At 39.7% G+C, this 12962-nt stretch overlaps 1 long non-coding RNA gene across 1 annotated transcript in view; it reads left to right on the top strand.

Moving 5' to 3' along the window:
- Positions 1-12962, top strand: part of LOC308056990 — a 35958-nt gene extending 22996 nt beyond the window's left edge. Inside the window, exon 2 of the long non-coding RNA XR_013925062.1 lies at positions 1-12962. This exon is cut by the window's left edge and continues 22884 nt beyond it. This is a non-coding gene — a long non-coding RNA (uncharacterized lncRNA).

Below are 12962 nucleotides of genomic sequence, written 5' to 3'. Positions count from 1 at the left end.
GGAGCATACAGGTACATAGCACACTCTTACAGATAAAATAGTAAAGAAGTTCCTTCTTCACTGTATTGCTAGTTTCCTAAGTAACTTCAGGCAAGTCATTTATTCTGGATGTTCCTTGGCTTTTCAGTATATACAACCGGAAAAATACAAATACATAAATACCAGCTTCTTTTCTAAAAGCATCAACAGACACAAAAGGGAAAAAAACAATCATCCATATAAAGGGATTTACCACTCAGTAGTACTCTGGTCTGGAGAGAACTGGTCACAGTTTTGGTCTAGTGACTCCTAAGGCTGCTATATTTGAATGGAAATATTTCTTCTGAGAGAAGACCACAGTGTCTAAATGGCATTTGTAAGTCTTACCTGGTCTTTTCAACCCACTCCCAGATGACAGGTCCCTTCTTACATGGTCCAGCAGGACCCAATGTCCCCATATCAGTGCTGAATTCACAACATGTCCTGTAGCACATGAAAAACACTCACTTCCAGAGCCACTCTTGAGGGGTACAATTCACTTTTCTGGCAAGTGGCAGCCAAGTAACACACAAGCTCTGTAGAAAATATCTCCAAAAGGCATTCTAACACTTGACTATAAGGTAAAAATAAGGTAAAGTATGCAGAATGTGTATTTTCCTCTGTGTACCACATTTTCCTGACCTACCTACCCAGTCCTGTTTCTGACAGATGAATCTCTTACACAAAACAAGCACCTTATTTTAGTCCTAGAGACCTCTGCCTTGATCTAAGCATATGCCTGAGGGATATGTGGGGCCAGCATGCCGAACGTGCTGGAGTGACAGCAGCATTGCTCATCTGTCAGACCACAGGGCGTGGAGGAAAATAACATCACTACCTTTTATATGATTAATGTATTTCCATGCATTAATGCTATGGTTACAGTATTTTGGTCAAAGTCTGTCCATTTAGTTGGAAGGGAAAATTACCCGTCCTGATTGCTTAGATCTAACATGCATCCCAGTATCCAAAGCATCCCAGTGCTTCATCACATTTAAATTAATTAAATTATTTCACAGTTCTACTGATGTGGAGAATTAGTATCTTGAATGTAGAGGGCAAACTCAGTTTGAGGAGAGGATTTGAATATTTGATTCCAGTAAGTCTCCGGCTTAAAAGCTGTTCATTGCAGAAGGAGCTGTACTTTCCAAGCTTCTTTCACAGATCATCATATCCATTTTACAGAACAGGCAGCTGATAAAAGAAGACTCATTCAGAGAGGTCTTATGAATTCAGGTTTCTTTCTAACTTCTCTCTCAAAGACATATATTTTTGGTTTTCTTTTCATTATATGGGCAGGAACTATGCCATTCTATTTCAATTACAGGTTCTTGCTCTCAATTTTCCTATCAAAATTTTTAGGATGCTATAGCAACAAAGAATAATTAGGTTTCTAAAAACACCATAAGGTTTCCCATTATATTGTAAATATCAATTACCCTCAAGACCAAATTTGACTGCAGCATTCCTGTAGCATTTGGATGAGAAATCTGGATTTCCAAACCTATTCATCTGAAACTGTTTTTACAGATCACTGCTCACTTATGAACTGTAGAGAAGTACAACTCCCAGTAAAATTGATAGAATTTATATTTGTTGCCTTTCATTCTTCTCTACATGACGTAAGTTAACCTGTTTTATGCCACACAGCATTCCCTGGACAACAAGCCACCAATTGGTAACTTCTGTAGAATTAAAAGATACAGATTACAGAAGAGATGATGAAAATGCCAGGAAAATACTAGTTGCAGCATATTTTCCCAAGTCTTAAATGGGTAACAGTTATGGGAATACACAGGGAAATCTTGTCCCATTTTAACTTCTGTGTTCTACAGCTTTCATGAGTATATCAGTTCCTTAGTATGTGCTCAGGGGGGAGTCCCTCTCTCCATCTCCCCCAGGTTAAATGTTGTCATAGTTACATTCACCTTTCATAAAGAGTAGTTTTCCCCATCTGCATCCCCATTTCTGCAACAGGACTAATATAGAAAACAACATGTGTATCTATCCTACAGACCTGAGCTACAGAAGGAATCACTGAACATCATTAGTAAATCATGGAAAGCTCCAAATTTGCCTACAGCTTCTTTTAGTAAAAGAAAACAATGTTTACATCTAACATATGACTGAATAATAACAAAAAAGGAAGAAAAAGCATGAGCCAAATCAAAATAGAAAATAAATATATTAAAAATTATAGTCTAGTATATCATGTTACATTATGTTATATTATATTACATTGTATTAGATGTAATATTCTGTCAAATCAATATATACAGAAAAGGCTTACATACTTCCTCTTTTTGTCCAGATTTTGAAAGTACTCAAACTAAGCAGAAGCAGCATTTTAAAAACTGCATACTTACATTGAGTCTTGGACCAGTCAGTTAAAGAGTTAAAACTAAACTTACCAAAATGGCATAAACTCTTTATTATACAAGACAACATGAAATACAGTTTCCTTGTGACGAACTATAAAATATATTTTCTGCCTGGATTCAGATGCTTTTATCCTGTCAATATTATTTGAATCACAGTAAGTGCAACAATTGAGGTTTCTATTATGCAACATCATTTTAGCACACCGGCAAAATGGATCTGGGTTTGAAGAAATTATAACCCATTTTAATGTAACAGATGATCCATCAAAACTAAACAAGGAGTGGTGGAGGAGCAGAAGACAATAATAAATGCTTGAAATCTGTGATGCTTCATTGTGTTAAACCAAGCAGTTCATACCTACTTTTAAAAGAGCTAAATACCTGTTGGTTTTTTGTAGCTTTAGATACACATCAGCAGCTGTGTGATTGTGCTCTGCATCTCCGCAGACTCGCTCTAGTAAGACTGCAATTCTTTACAATACAAGAAGGAAAAAATATGAGACATGCCTGTTTAAAACTTCCTACACTAGCCTCATTTGACTAAAAATAGTCTCTTCTAGTGCAACTTAGCTACAAAGGCAAAAAGGAAAGCAGAAGCCCCAGGTCACCTAGTCCCTAAGAAATCCCAGAGGTAGAGAAATGAGAGAGCAGGCTTGGGTGGAGACAATTGTGGTGCAGTGGAACAAAGGGAAAATATGTGGAAAAATGCCATGGGCAGGCCTGAAGCACAGTTTTGCATGAATTGTACTTGAAAAACATTTCTATGAAAAAGACTCTAAAAGCATGAAGTGGAAGTTTTCAGCTGTAGTAATGGCTGTTGAGGCCATTTTACTCCAGTTTGAATGTGCTTCAGGTGAGAAGTTGCTTTAGTGCAAGGTAAAAGGTCCCCTTCAGGACCTGCAGAGCAAAGGTCAGAGTACAGGAAAGAGAAAAGTAGTCAAGGGATCATTGGAACTTGAAATGTTGTTCTCATTCTCCACCTCATCATCCCACCAGCACATCAACATCTTTTTCTCTCAGCAGCTCAGTGTAGAGTTTGGATCAGTCTTTATTAGAAAAAAACCAACTCTTCCTCACTCACTGTTCTTGGAAAGGTCAGTTTGCAACAAGTATAAAGAAGGCAAAAATGGTTTCAGGAACTATATGCAGTTTGAGCTGTCTTTAAAATGCTGGGAAGTTTGATTTGAAAACTGTGATGGAGATAGCACAGGAAAGTTAATAGGTAACTGCTGAGCACTTTTTGATCACATCGGGACTGAAAAATTTGAACACAGAGCAAACTAGGGAGGGAGAAGAGAAGAAAGAATATGTGTCTTTGATCGTAATTGATTTTTTTCAGAAGCTAGAGGGTGTTCTCATTGTGTTAAGGGAAATAGAGCCAGATCCAAGAGCCTGACAGAGGCAAGGCTGATGCAGCTCCATGCCCCCAGGTCTGATCAGCAGCAAGACCAAGCATGCTTTTTGCACACGAATGCACATATATACCACATGTGCCAGCCACCCAGATCAGCACAGACAAACACAAAGAGCAGTCACCCAAATCCAAACAGCTCCAGTGGCTTCATTCTGCTCCCCTCTCTGGCTGAGCAGGATGGACATCGACTAATGGGGAACATGTCTGTGTGTTCATAGATATAAGGTGGACACCCTACCCCTCCCCCAGCATCTGGGCTCAGATACACCTTGATCTCAGTCTTGATGGGTTTCATGGCCAAACCATGGGGCTGAGGCTGGGAGGGGCCTGGACAAGTTGTGCCTTCTTCTGAGTCCATAATTTGGGTTCCTAGTAGCCATTGTGCTCCTCTGCAGGTGTAGAGACCTTTTGTCACATAACCTAACAGGCTTTGCCACATTCATTGCATGACGTAGAGGGTCTCTATGGCAAGGTTTTGGGGGGGGGGGGGGGGGGGGTGTCATAGGGGCAACTTCTGTGAGAAGCTGATAGAAGTTGCCCCCATGTCTGACAGAACCAGTGCCAGCCAGCTCCAAGACAGACCCACCACTGGGCCAGGCCAAGCCCATCAGCGATGGTCATAGTGCCTCTGTGATAACATAGTTAAGAAGGAAAATAAAATCTGCACAACAATTGCAGCAGAAGAGAGCAGTGAGACTATGTGAGCACAGCCGCCCTGCAGGCACCCAGGCCAGTGCAGGAGGAGGGGCAGGGGGGGCTCCAGGCGCCGGAGCAGAGGTTCCCCCCAGCCCGTGGTGAAGCCCGCGGTGAGACGGGCTGTGCCCCTCAGCCCATGGAAGTCCATGGTGGAGCAGATATCCACCTGCAGCCCATGGAGGACCCCACACCAGACCACAGGGATGCCCCAAAGAGGCTGTGACCCTGTGCAAAGCCCAGGATGGAGCAGGATCCCAGCAGAATCTGTGGCCCTGCGGGGGACCCACACTGGAACAGCCTGTGCCTGAAGGACTGCACCCCATGGAAGGGCCCCATGCTAAAGCAGTTTATGAAGAACTGCAGCCAGTGGGAAAGACTCACTTTGGAGAAGGTCATGGAGGACTGTCTCCTGTGGGAAGGACCCCACGATGGAGCAAGGGAAGAGTGTGAGGAGGAAAGAGCAGTAGAGACAACATGTGATGAACTGACCACAGCCCCCATTCCCTGGTGCATGGTGGGAAGAGACAAAGAAATTGGGAGTGAAGTTTAGCACAGGAAGAAGGGAGGAGTGGGGAGAAAGTGTTTTTTTAAGTTTTGGCTTAATTCTTATTATCCTACTTTGATGTGATTGGTAATAATTTAAACTCATGTCCCCAATTCAAGTCTGTTTTGCCCATGATGGTAATTGCTGAGTGACCTCCCTGTCCTTATCTTGACCCACAAGCCTTTCCTTATATTTTCTCTCCCTTGTCTGGTCTAAGAAAGGAGTGATAAAGCAGCTTTGGTCATCCAGCCAGGGTCGAAACATCACACATGAGTAAGAAAAGATATAGCATTTACATCTAAAGTAAGTGATCCTTGTTTCCTCGATGCCCACACACACACACCCCACCCCCTCCACCCTCCCCTAGCAGCAATTTCAGAGTGAAGCAGTAGAAACTGCAAAGTTTATTTTCTGTTGTTGCTGAATTGCTCAGTTTTGTTTAAACCTTTAGGTTTGTTTGCAGAATTAGCTAAGCGCTATCCAGTGACTGGGGATGGGTTTTTAAAGTGAATGAGGTGGGATAGATTGCAAAAGATTAGCTGTCCAGAAGGCTATTATAATCCTTTGTGCATCAGATGCTGCTCGAAAGCTAGCTTAGAATGATAACTGCTGATAGTAAGTCAATCAAGTTCTCTGCGTTAAAAATTTGAAGTTGCAGTCTGTTTCTGGGCAGAAATTTACCTCAGCAGTTGTCCAGCACTTAGCAGCCCTTGCTGGCACCTGCATGGTTCGCAGACGTGTGATCAGCCTCTTGTTCCTGCAGACGGAGGAGTCTCTGTGGGTGTGCACAAGAATTACAAAGAAGGCAGCTTGCAGTAAATGACTGTGGAGCTCTCCTGGCTGTGATTACTGTGCCTCTCTCAAGCACATTCACAGTTGTAAAAGCTGAAAATGCAGCAGAGGAAAAAGCAGCAGTACGAGAGTACTATTTGCTAAGCAATGAAAGTGTAATTATTCCTTGGTAGATGAACTAGTAATGGGAGCTGTCCGTGTTTGTGGAAGAGAACATGGATGAAATTCTAGGAAAATGAAGCATTGGGAAAGAAAAAGAAGAAAGGTCACTGTGCTGAGAAAGGGAATTATGCAAATAATTAATTCCTTGTTTATTCAAATATTTGAATGAGCAGTTGTCAGAAACCTGAATTTCAAAATTAGACTGCAAAAGCCACTTTTCATCACAACACAAAATGTGTAAATATTTTCATGCTTTTTCTAGCTGAGGAAGGTTTGGGTGGGGTTTTTTGTTGGCTTCTTAAGACCATGTTCATCTTATCTTTCACTCTGCTGATATTCTCTGACCTCTCCACTAACTCAAAACAGCAAGTGTGGTAGTCCTGAACATTCAGACTTCTGCTGTTTCTCTTAACCAACAGTGCCTTGCTTGTAGACAGTTACCAAAACAGCTGAGGAAAACCTGCCCAGTGCACATTTGCATGAAAGATCCTTTGGGCATATCTTTTCAGTTTGTCATATTTTACAGTAACTGTAAAACAGATGTCATTGAGCAGTAACTAATTCAAATAGCTGGTAGCTATCAGGGGGAATCATTCTTTGAATTAGTCATTATAATGACTTCAACACAAAGAAAGATAAATTGGGACCTTCTTCATCAGCCACCTGTTCAGGTAAGCTTAGGAAAAAATATTTGTATTACTATGAAAGGTCATGGAGATGGTCATCAACAGTAGTTTAAATCTGTCACCTCATAATACAGATATTTACAAGAAGTAAAACTAGGTGTCTACTTCTTCTTCCGATTTAGTGTATTAGGTAACAGCAGCTTCGAACTGCTTACCACACCTCCTTGTTCAACTGAAGCCACATTATTAAAAAATTATGTGTCCCAAGTACACTGGCATATGCTATACAGTGAAGGGGTTTAAAAGACTTTCTGTGAAGTTATGCAATTTGAAAAAAGAGAGAAATTATCAAGATGCTGTTATGGGGTGTTAGGAGCATGTCCACCTATTCCAGCTGCTTCAGCTCAGGTATCCCCCCTGACCAACCACTGGAGCCAAACCCAGTGCCTCGGGGACCTGGGGCCTCTGCCCAGGCTGCAGGACATGGCTGCTGCTTTCTTGGTTGCGAGTTCAAATGGCAACTTGCCAGCTGGTCCAGCTCAATGCTTGCTGCATAATGCAGCACTCACAGACTCATCCTAGCTGGTCCAGTTTGATGTGTAATAACAAGTACACACACGCAGTCCCCATGCACACAAGGACTGACGAAGACACAGATGGTCACCTCCAGCACAGGCTGTGACATGTGGTCTCATTCCAGCTGCCAGTGCTGAGCCCCTCACTTGCCTCATTCTTGCTGGTCACCCTTCCCCGGCAGCTGATATTTGGGACACACACTTTTCCTGCCCCATGGCTGGATTTAAAGGCCCCCACTCACTGTCATAGCTGACACCATGGGCCAGGGGACCAACATGTGGTCTGACTTCAGGAGCTGGCATCCCATCCCCTCATACATGGAAGTCTCACCAGTAGCTGGCACTTGGCCCATGTAGCACACACACACAGGATAGAGAGTGAGATTACACAGAGGGCTAGTTTAAAAAAAAATATATAAGATAAAGATATAAAATGGGATAGGCTTTGGTGGCCAGGCGCAGGGCTCAGCCAGACACACGTACTGACCAGCCCATTTTACAAACAAGCCACCCCTTTTATTCCTTTCCTGCCTACCCCTGCCTTGTTGCTCCCTGCTCCCCTTCCCCTCCCTGCACATCCACCATGGGTTTGTACAGCTCTGTCAGTTCCCACATCCCTCCCAGTCCTGGTTTACAGTCTTATCTGTTGCAAAGTCCAGGTTGATCTTCTTGGAGGTGGCACCTGTAATTTCTTGATAGCCCATCAACTAGTGTGAGTGGCAGGGTTTGTTACTTGTAATTTTCTCCATGTTTGTTTTGTCAGGTCTGTGTCTCTACATATTTTGTCTCTGGCTTCAGCCTTCTTATCATCCCTTGTTGCATTTAAAAAGATCCTTGCCCAGGTATCCTTAAAGGAGCATGTGCTCTCCTCCCACATGCCCATACAGATTCTTCCTTGAATAGAGGAAAGTTATTGATGTACTTTGCTCTTTAAAGAATTTAATTCATTATGTGAACACACACCAAAAAACAAAAAACAAAAAAAAAAAAAAAACAAAAACAAAAAAAAAAAAAAAGAGAGAGAGAAAAAGGATAAAAGATAAAAGAAATTAATTCCTTTTTCTTTTGTAATTCTTTAGAATGTATAGCAGAGATAAACCCCCCTTTCTCTGCCAAATCTAGCCTCTTGTTATAACTTCTGTTACACTGAATAACTATGAAAAACTCAGTTATTAGTGCTTACAATGTGAATACACAAGAGACATAAGAAGTCTGACTCTTCTTTGGGAATTATGGGGCAGGGTGGCAAGGCAATCTTCCAGTACAATTTGTGCTATGATATAAATGACCATTAGCACATTACAAAGGCAGATAGGTATTTGGTTTTAAGTATTTTCCCTTTTGCCCAAGTAATATGTCCTATTTGCTCTTCTCCTCCTTAGCACAGTGTTGTTTCAGTTTGTTTCCATCGCTTGAAGGTATCATGGCAAATAAAGTCAAGCAAATAAAGGTAAAGGAGGAACTTTACGTTAACCAAGTCTGCTATGTTTTTAACTGGAGTTGCCATCATGCTTCCATACAAGCATAAATTTCTCCCAGACCCAGTGATCCAACATCAGGCAGCAGATTCCTGGTTTCTCTGGTACATTACCTGAAAACTGCATCTGCAGAACTACAGATCAAAGTTAGTCCACATACGAAGTGGAAAAATCCTGTTCAGTAGAGAAAATAATGGAAACAGAAGTGCTCCCTGTTGCACAAAGCGAATATGTTTATTACATAGGAAGTTCAGTATTTCGCATTTTTTACAAGCTTACCCACTGGAGAGGGAAGGAGAGAGATTTTGGGGGTCTGCTTATTTCTACACTGAATTGGTGAGGAGAATAATAAAAATTAATAGTTAACATACTGATGTAACTTCCATAATTTCCTACTACACCTTCATCTCTCAGAAAGTAGCAAATTTACAGTGAAAATACAGAAAGATAACATCAATATCTGCTAAAAAAAATAATGTATGTCCCAGATAAAAGAGCTGAGCACCCTATTGACAATTATGGATGTCACAATTTCCATTAAACTCTGCAGGAGCAGCAGAGGGAACATTCAATCAGTTTGCTCTGTGGTACTTGCTTTACTTCAGGAGTCAGTACTAAGTAGGCAGATATATTCAAGAAATAGAATTTTTAAAAGCTTCAGATTGGAGTAACTAATTTCTTTATCACACTTGGGGAAAATAGATTTTAAATCCTCTTTTTTTAACACACAATATATAAATGCAAAAGCACACAAGTTGTCTCAGAAGTCAAAACTAACTTGGTGTAATACTGCTATAGTATTGTAGTTGCACCTGAAATATTCTAGATAATAATGAGAACAGTTTTCAGGGAGAGATAATAAACCTATTTCAACAGCTCAGAAATAAACTCAAAGAACAGGAACTTTTGAGAAGGAATTGACTACAAAGCTGCAAAATGCAGAAAGAACTGGTTCTTCTGCCAGTAGATGAAACTTAGCTACAGCAAGGCACTTACATCCCAGAGTATCGTCTCTGTGGGAACCACCTATGACACTTAAAAATTCATATCCTAGTTTATTCGTCACAAACATACTCATGTAGATAAGCCCTGAGGTTACTTTCACAAAGCCAGAGTAAATTCTATATTTAGAAAAAGGCCTTAAGCATACAAATGAAAGAAAGATTTTCAAGCATCCAGCTGCTCCTGTTGTAAACAACAAATCCTGTGGTTTTTTCCAAATCCAGTCAATGAGAATTTCAAAGGCTCCCAATAAGTTTGTGTTCTCTCAGCAGCGGCTGGTCTCATCTGTTCTACACTAATCTTAACAAATATGTCCTTGTCACTTGTCTATCCAGTATGAAGTTATTACATTTTTTGCAAAATGTCCCCAAGCCATGGAAGTAAGAAAATTGAATCGTATTAACCTTATTTGAGAAAAATAGTGTTCTTTCTTTAAAATGAAAAAAGTAGGAAATATACATCAATAAAAGTGAGAGATAAAAATCCAATGTTAAACAGAGAATACTTCATTTGTAGTGTAATGTATTTAACCCAGCAGGTTACAGTTATGATAATTTCCATCTGACATCATAGAAGAAAACTATTTAGTGCAGATAGAAATATTGGATAAGAAAATGAGGGATAAGACAAACTGCCTTAGGTGGGGTATTTTTTCTAAGTTTCTTCAAATTTTTGCTATCAGCAGAGCTGCAGAAGAAATTATCAGAAGGCTTGTAGAAAAGATATTGCAACTATTTATGCTTTGATATTAAATAGAAGTATAGTGCAGAAAGCTGAATACAGAAAGCTTGGTGGAAATGTTTTAGGAAAAGTGTCACTAATGAAATGTGCTAGTTTCCAAGTTTATGGAAATGCTTAGTATCCAAGAATATGATCAGTTTCCGAGAATGAAGGGAAAACTTATACAGTCAAAATGGCTCTGATTTCTGCTAGAAGACAGAAAACAGACTGGCAAAGTCAGAACAGATGTCAGCTGTCTTTTATTTTGCGTTTAAAACTGTCTAGCAAGTACCTGATGACAGTAAATATTTTATTCCTCCCAACAAGAAATTTTGGCATAACCTTTTTTGCTTCATATATCAAGCTGCAGCCTATATATAAAGTAGAACATATATTCAAGGCAGTGTGCATGCAGTCTAGGCCACTAAAGCCCTGCTTACCCACAGCTTTACCCCCTTCAGAAGAAGTTAGGTCAGTCAGAGCATCTCTTGCCCTTGGGTGACAACAGAATTTCTGTCTTGCACATTCTTACTGTTTTAGTACAAGTAAAACCAAAGGTCTTACTTTGCATTTCTGAACCATTAGCCTTATTGCATAACTTGACTCATAATTCAATCCGATGCTCTTTGACAGTTTTGCTATATGTATATAACTGGGCATTAATTGTAACAATCTAACTTATGAAGTCTAAAAAAATCTAACTACTAGAGGAACTTAAAGCTCTAATAGAAACATCACCTGGCAAATAAAAAGCAAGCACAGCACATAAATTTAAAAAGTTATTTATTTAAATTGTAAGTCTTGATGTCTAATTATCCACTGCGAAACTGAAGCACAGGACAAGAGAATTCAATTATATCAAAATAAATGTGAATTCTAGTAGAATGCTAATGACCACTCTGTTTCTTGACAGCACACTCTGACAGTACCAAACACTCAAAGCTTCATGCTAATGAAACAGTGTTTATTGCCAGTGTCCTATGGCAGCATTCTTGTCAAGTGCTATGTCTAAACAGGAAATTAAGGTTTCACGGAACAAGACGATTTAGTGGGACTAGTCATTTGTCCTAATCTCAGCATCAGAAAAACAGATCTAATTAACCTAATCTAATCTAGCCTAGTGATAAACTAACCATACTCTAAGTGGTGTGGAGATATTCCAATTAATTCATTTTTTGAGTTTGTTTAGGCAATTAGAAATAATTCTACAAATTAGACTGATGACAAAAAGTATGCTGTTCAGTACTGTATTTCTGAAATGCAAACTGATGACTGTTTGGCTAGCTTCATAAGGATTTTCCTCCTCAAAATGGATTGTCATTAAAGTCAGAAGAGTCCCAGAAGAAAGAATGGCAGAACATCAGATCATCACTATTCCAAATCTTTCCAGTAGTGGTAGCAGGTAAGCAAAACTGGCAATATATTAAGTGTGTTCAAATAATATGTAATATTAGCACATTCCACACGATTTTATCATTGCCTGGTGTATGTTTACAAATCAGCTCCAGAAAGATGCAAAATCCTGCCATAAACTTTAATCCCAGACCAAATGTGTCTGTCTTTCTGAACTACACCGGTCCACCCTAGGCCACTTTTTAGAAAAACTAATTAATTCTGTTGGTGAAAACCCAGAAATAACATTTTTCTCTGTAGTCACATAAACTGATACTGCATAAGGCAGACACTTTGCCTCATTAAAAACATGATCCTCAGTTACGACATTTACTGTCACAGAATAATAAGATTGAAATGGAAATACAAAGATCATCTGGCCAATCTTTTTGCATAAGGCAAATTCAGCAGTATTGATTTAATTTGTGACTGATGTTTGTCCAAGTTACAAACTCCATATCATCCTCAGACCATTTATTTGAGTGCTTGATTATCTATCATTAGGAAAGCTGTCCTAATGCACAATTTAAATCTCTGTCTTTTTTTCTACAGCTGACAATTCTTATCCTATCATTCACATGCATGGAAGACAGATCATTTCTTTTCTGCTTGAGAAAATTCTTCTGTTAGTCAGTGAAGTATCTATGTTTCCACTCTTCTTTGGATGCAAAGCATTCAATTTTTCCTTCTAGGTCACATTTACTGTACATCTGAAAATTATTTGTATCCCCTGAATTCTCTTATTTGGTTCATAAATTTCTTGGAGAGCAACACCTAAAATTGAGTGCTTTTTCTCATAGAGCAGTTTATTAATTCAGCAGCTCCTGCTTAGATGCACCATAATGGCATATGCCAGTTTCCTGTGTGAATGATAAGCATCTTCCATGCCACATTCTTTTACACAGGAGTAGGGATATAAAGTTACTAATAGTTCAGCATGACTAAGACTTGCTAAGGAAAATAGGAAGGAAAAAGAAGCTGATAATGAACATAATTTGAATTTTCCTTTAAGAAGTGAGGACTTTATCATGAGCATAACAACTTGAATGAAAACAGTTATTTTTTCAAGGCAAGGTAGGTATTATGAGGGCATTTTTCTAACATACACCCAAACATGCTTTCATCCATTCTAAAAGGAATCTTGTCTGCTGGAAAAGGGAAG

The sequence above is a fragment of the Falco punctatus genome, assembly GCF_963210335.1.
Source record: "Falco punctatus genome assembly, chromosome: Z".
Classification (NCBI taxonomy): domain Eukaryota; kingdom Metazoa; phylum Chordata; class Aves; order Falconiformes; family Falconidae; genus Falco; species Falco punctatus.
The sequence above is the reverse complement of the archived record's forward strand: the minus strand, read 5'-3'. Positions and strand labels throughout refer to the sequence as shown.